A 6,238-nucleotide genomic window follows, 5' to 3' on the forward strand; every position below is an offset into this window, starting at 1 on the left:
GATACAGAGAGAGAGAGTGAGAGAGACAGAAAGAGCAAAAAATTAGAAAAAGAGAGAGAGCACGGTAAAAAAAATCACACAGAAAAAAGTGCATCATGCTATTGTCATAAGAAGATGGCCCTTGTGGGCTGTAGTATAGGCTGCTGGGATTTTATGTCAGGTAAAGCACACCTGAGATTTTGACCAATGATGTGGCAGTTGGGGCTCACCCCCCCCCCCCCCCCCCCCCGCCCTCCTCCCTAACCTGCCCCCAGCCCTCTCCTAATGATCCCACTGACACGTACACCATTGTCCTGTTCCTCGCCACAACTGGAAGAACTGGTCCTGGCTGCACGGGCTTGCATATTCAAAACCATCATGTGTAATCGGACCCAGAGCTCCTTCTAACCTAATTTACACAAACACACAAACACACACACACATACCACATGCATGCATACACACTCTTAACACATATATACACACAGAGCCCTTTAGCAAATGGAGGTGGCTGCAATCTCTACCTCTCCCTCTCTCACTCCACCCCCACCCCACTGTTTCTCTCTCTCTCTCTCTCTCTCTCGCCGTCTCTCGCCACAGCTCAGCTGGATTAATGGAAACCTCATGACAAGAGATCGCCTCATCCACACAAACATTTCCAATCTGCTCTCACCTTACCGGTCCTAGCACACTCGGAATGCCCCTCGCACTAGGCCAAAATAGCCACGCTTTAACACCAAAAAAGCCACCCTAGCTTTGTATTTAATTTACCTCACTAAACTGAAGCACAGTTGATTTTTTTGTTGAAGATATTTTCATATGTGTGTTTTTTTCATTCAATTAGTTAAGAATTATTAATAGAATATAGCTTAACATAACATTACTTAACATACTAGCTAAGCTATTTCTATGAAATGCTGTTAAAAATGTTAAACTGTAAGAATTATAAGGGTTGTAAGAAACAGATGTCATATGTAAATTCTAATTCTTAGACATGGTCCCAACAGTGAAATCAGCATGGTAGTATGCTGAAGGGAGTTCAGCTGCTTTAACATACTATGTCATGGCGAGGGCTGCCAACCCCTGGTCTCGGCCCAAAGAGGGCTCTCTCTCTCACTGAGGACACGACCGACCATTCCACTCCCTAAGGGTGCCAGCCCCTGAGAGAAGGGGTGTGCGTATGACAGAAAGGGAGAAAAAAAAGAGTGCGAGAGAGAGGGAGGGAGAAAGAGAGAGAGAGAGAGAGAGAGAGGGAGATAGAGAGGGAGGGGAGAGTCATAGGAACACACGGTCTTCCAATCCTATCTCTACATCCGCATCCCTTGCTGCCTTTTAGTGTTGTTTGTTTTGCTTTAAAGGCACAACACTGCCACAGCTACACTCTCCTCTCTGCAGACACCACTAAGAGATAAGCAGCACGAGTATGCTGGACGCCACACCATATAATAAAGAAATAAGGACCTGAAAAAGCCTCAGGTAAAATTACAGACATTGTAATGCAGAGACATTTGCGATGAAAAGCCAACCTCCTTCAAAAGAATATCACCGCCAGTCAGACAGTATCATTATTTATGACACGATTGTAACCACGCAAACATAGAGTAAATAACACTGCTAATAACATGAAAATAAAATAACTTTTGCACCTCATGCTATCTAGTACATGCACACATTGCTGAGTACTATATCAAAGTGTGAGACTGTATTAAATTAAATGAATAAATAAACTACTATCATAAATGACAATATGACACTAAATCACAACAAAAGAAAAAAAAGGTGAAATATTAATTACTGAAATCATCCAAATGTATAATGCAATAGCAAATATCACATATAAACTTTCATCTGATGTCATTATAATCCCCATCATAAATACAATGAAATGACACACACACACAGACACAAAATAAGACAAGCCTAGCGTTTCATATTGTTCCCCTTCCGCCTGACAGGGATTAAAGAAATTTAATACGTAACAAAAAACACGCCCTGACCATTGCTAATAAGGTCAAAATCAAAGTAGACTAGAGAGAATGCGTTAACCCATTCAGCAGATAGTAGCTTTACCTTCCCATTGGCACAACAGCCTTTTCTACATGCGACAGTCAGAAGAAACCGCACACACACACACACACACACACACACACACACACACTGCTTACGACTGTCATACATGACCACTATTACAGTGCCCTGGCAATAACCCCCAGTCCGCATTACACAGCTCAGCCTAAGAGTTCAGACAGATCTTGTTTAAAAAAATCAAACAATTATTTCAAATTATTATGAGGATAGAGGAAAATAGAGTAAAAAAAAAAACACATAATATCAGCAATATCTCTTAGCCTACATTCTGATCATGTAATGAACATGGCTTTGCATATCACACCAAAAATCAATGTTCTAATTCACTACATATTCCCTACAGAAAAAAATTATATGCATGAAGGCATAATCCAAGAGTGTCTAAGAGGAAGTGCAAAGGCAGAGAGTGTCTGCTGTCTTTGTTTTGTAAAACTGAATGACGGGGAGAGGGAGAGAGTACGAGAGAGACAGAGGGATAGAGAGAAAGAGAGAGAGAGACAGAAGCAAAAGAGTGGGAAAGGAAGGGTGGGAGGGACGGTGTCCTAGCAGAGCACCTGAATTGTGTTATATCTCATTTTCTGTGTGATTATTGCCAAAGCCCATATGGCGGGCACAGACACTATGCCGAGATACACACAAATCCTGACTTATCTGTCTCACTGTCGGCCTACCCGACACTCTTTTACTATCCTTTAAATAAAAGAGGAATTTTAAATTTGCCACAACAGTAAGACTGACTTCAAAATGTGAGAGGTACAAAGAAAAAAGGGGGGCACATTCCTATCCCACCTTCAAATTTGGCTGTGTAAACAGCCTGTGAGGAAGAAATACAATGATTTTGCATATAAATATCTACAGTTAGTTATGGTTTGATGCCCATGCGTAAACTATTGAGTGTACACACGGCGCACTTGGCCTCTCAAGCTGGGGCAAGTCCGAGAGGAGGAAAAGGTCTGGACGGCTGTTCTTCTGACCTCTTCCCCGATTCATTCTCTCTGGCCAATGGCTATTTGACCCCTGCCATCCTCCTCCACAGCTTTCTCTCATTTTCATTCCTCTGCCTTCATCTCACTACCTTTGCGTCTGGGAAAGGCAAACACTCTATTTTACAAAGCCAGGACTTCCACGCCAGCAGTACTCTTTGTTTCAACACATGACAAACTCATGACAAATGTTACACCCCATGTATCTTTATCCGCTGTCCAAAACGGAGGCTTGTTTTATCTTTCCCTCACTGACCCTCACAATCTCAGTGTTGCTGCTTTGTGTGACCCCTCAACATAACCCACACCCACCCCAGTTCTTTCCCTGTTTTCCTTTGGCTGGTAATGTAGGGGTTTTCCTGCTCTTTCTTTTTTATCTCTCCTACACTCACTCGGTGACCCCTGCTCCCCTGTTTCTTGCCGTCTGACCCCGAGTCTCCCAACCTCCCCCCTTTTCATTCTGCCACAACCCAGCACATCTCTGCTCCAGCTCGCCAACACATTTTCTTTTTTCCGACTCCTAGTTGCGAAAAGCCAGCGTTTTGCGTCTTTCCTGTATATTGTAGGCTATCTATGTATTTTGGGGGTTCTGTTCTTTCTGAGGGCATCACGTATGGCTCCAGAGTTAGCTGCATCGTGGGATCCATAACATTTCCGCTTTTCCTGCCTATCTGTCCGTATCTCCGAGGGACTGGCTACATTCTCTCTGTCGAGCCAAATCGGTCCCCTTATCGTCTGTTCCATTAGCCTTACGTTACGCTTTAAATTGTCGGACTGAGGAGTTTGTTCTACTGTATAGTGCTAAATTAATCCCGTGACTCCTTTGCCATTTCATTATTTGAGTTAGTCTTTAGTTTTCTAATTAAAACATGGTCGAAAGACGCACTTCAGACTTAGTGTTCATTATGTTAGCAATGATAGCATAGAATGTAGAATAAATAACTGTTCCAAATTTGTCATTGCTCCACCATCATGCATGCGAATACCATTATTAATGTTGCTTGTTTACTGTTTATTGTTCACGGTTTCGTATTTCCCCCTCCGATATTCTGCATATCATTTCATTAAAACGCGTATAATAGTTCCACGGCTGTCTTTTAAGTGATTTTATATCTTTCTGTTCTATTCATGCTGTTCTCTCCGATCAGCGTCTTAAACTCTCTGCCCTCGGCTTGCGCTCTGCCGTATCGGAGCTCTGGGTGATCCGCTCATGTCATGAGGGAGAGTCGGAGCACCGTCTTCAAATCCAACACACTCTCAAAACACACTCACACACATGCCGATCGATTTGCATGTGACTCCGTCTGGGAATCAACAAAATCGTCCTAAAGAAGGCTTCGACAAGCAATCGGGAAAGAAAAATAAAAAGAAAATGTAGCCAAAGAGGAGAGACCGAAAAGTAGTTCCGAAATGCAAAGCAGGGCGGAGAGAAATCAACACTAATAGAGGACTTGAAAAGTAAAGATGTGGCAAATACTAGCTAAGGAATCAGCGAAGATGTGTTGTTGTTGAAAACAGATGAAAATAGAGGCTGGGGACGAACTGGCATTATCAGAAAATACGGGGAAACATGCTACGTTTTCCTTTCGCCGGACGTAGACGGACCCACAAGCTGGACTAACGTGCTCCTTTTCCAGGCTACGGTCATGTGCAGCTCCCGCTACCTTCCGACTTCTCAACCCAGCCTTTTTACGCCGCGATCATCCTCTAAACATGTTCTTTGAAGCTGATTTGCCTTCCTGATAACTATGATTTCAGCGAAATGCCGAAAATGGTTTTAAATTCACGATTTGTGGTCAACTGCTTGGAAAGGAATCGCGGTCTTGCCCGTTTCTTTTCTTCCAGTCATGAGAAGAACGAGGACGAACCCAGATGTAAACACAGGTAAAGATACGAATAAAACAGAATAAATAAAACAACTTGCATGAAAATAACTTGCGATCGCCTGTTATTTCACATAGTGAGAGAATGGATAGTCTTCGGAAGGTTGAGGAAAATCACCAAAAACCTTCGATCACCCTGCTATTGGAACTAAAAAGAACGTTATCGTAAAGATAGAGAGAGGAGAGAGAAACCAAAGTTGAAACTTACAATTTTTTGCTGCCGCTTTGAGATCCTCGCTTTTTAATCCAGTATAGAGACGGTTTGGCTAAAGATCCCATCAAGGCAGTCCCTTTTGGTCAGTTTGCGTTTAGGATGGCAAAAGAAAGATCATTGTTGTTGCGGAGAGTAAAAAACGAAGTATTAGTTGTAAAGGCAATATAAAAATAATTTGGATGCAAAGCAGGCGATGAGTCTTGTGTTAGAGGGAGAGAGGAAGAGGTGAAAGTGAGATCTGATGATTGAAAAGAAAAAAACTCTTTGGATCTTTATTCCTGCTAATTAGTTTCCTGCAAAAAATGGCTGTGATTAATTCAGTGCGCATGTGCTTCATTACACAGGCACGACGGGAAGGGCTAATTAGCCACCTTCTGGATCAATAAGATTCAGCAAAGGAGAGAGCTAGGAAGAGGGAGGGAGGGAGAGAGAAAGAGGAGGGAGGGAGGGATGGATAGATAGATGGAGGAAGAAAAAGAGGAAAGTAATGATCAGGAATTGAAAATATGGAATTAGGCACAGCGGAAAGTAAGAGTTTGATTAGAAGGAAGACAGCGAAAGTTAATAGTAGAGAGTGGCGGCGCAGTTGCGGCATCGCTGTTTATTTGCGCTCTTTTCCCTGTTAGTATATGTTGAACGTAAATATAAAACAACCGTATTTTGTAATTTATTTTAAAAGGAAAATATGCACGTAATGTAAAAATGCTTGTTTTATGCTTTGCTCCAGTTGAAAAAAAAAACTTTCAATGCCAAGCAACACTGTATTGTAGCCTATCGGTACTGTAATTCCATGATTCTTTAGAATGGAAAATCTTTAACGTGAATTGAAATGTTTGCCGAGAATATAAGCATGTGCAATAGTAGGCTACTGCCAAATAATATAAACCAACATAAAGAACTTTAAACTAATTACATGATAATAAAGTCGATATGCTACGACGTAACTTCACAGATGTCGAGGTGCACTGAGTTGGAAATAATAGTCCACTTTTACGACTTGAGAATACTTTTGTAAATGAACTTCAGTATTCTTACACATTACATGTTCACAAAGTTGCAAAGCTATTGACGGTGAACCATTTTGGCATTAG

At 41.9% G+C, this 6,238-nt stretch overlaps 1 protein-coding gene across 1 annotated transcript in view; it reads right to left on the bottom strand.

Annotated features, from left to right (window-relative positions):
- Positions 1–5,551, bottom strand: part of zfhx3 (zinc finger homeobox 3) — a 169,619-nt gene extending 164,068 nt beyond the window's left edge. The window contains 1 exon segment of the mRNA XM_042061031.1: positions 5,142–5,551. The gene's annotated coding sequence lies outside the window, so the exon portion shown is untranslated.
- Positions 5,552–6,238: the final 687 nt, after the last annotated feature.

Source organism: Alosa sapidissima, chromosome 14, assembly GCF_018492685.1.
Source record: "Alosa sapidissima isolate fAloSap1 chromosome 14, fAloSap1.pri, whole genome shotgun sequence".
NCBI classification, from domain to species: domain Eukaryota; kingdom Metazoa; phylum Chordata; class Actinopteri; order Clupeiformes; family Clupeidae; genus Alosa; species Alosa sapidissima.